Raw genomic sequence first — 265 nt, 5'->3', positions numbered from 1 at the left:
TGTCCCAGAGGTCGCGGCAGTATCGCTCCCGCTGGCACCGGGCGGCCGTGGCCACGTCCTGGCACCAGGACTCGGGGCCGCCCTGGCAGAGCTTGTCGGGGACCGCAGCCTGCGCCACTGAGCGGGGACAGGGAGCACGGCCACGCGTCACCGAGGTCCCTGTGTGCCCCAGGGGTGCCCAGACCCCGACCCCACCAGCCCTGGGTGCTTGGTCCCACTCAGCCCCATCCTGGCCACCCCTCCTGCCTGTCCCCATGTCCTCCTG

The sequence above is a fragment of the Egretta garzetta genome, unplaced genomic scaffold (assembly GCF_000687185.1).
Source record: "Egretta garzetta isolate BGI_Z169 unplaced genomic scaffold, ASM68718v1 scaffold1727, whole genome shotgun sequence".
Taxonomy (NCBI): Eukaryota; Metazoa; Chordata; class Aves; order Pelecaniformes; family Ardeidae; genus Egretta; species Egretta garzetta.
Note: the sequence above shows the minus strand (reverse complement) of the source record.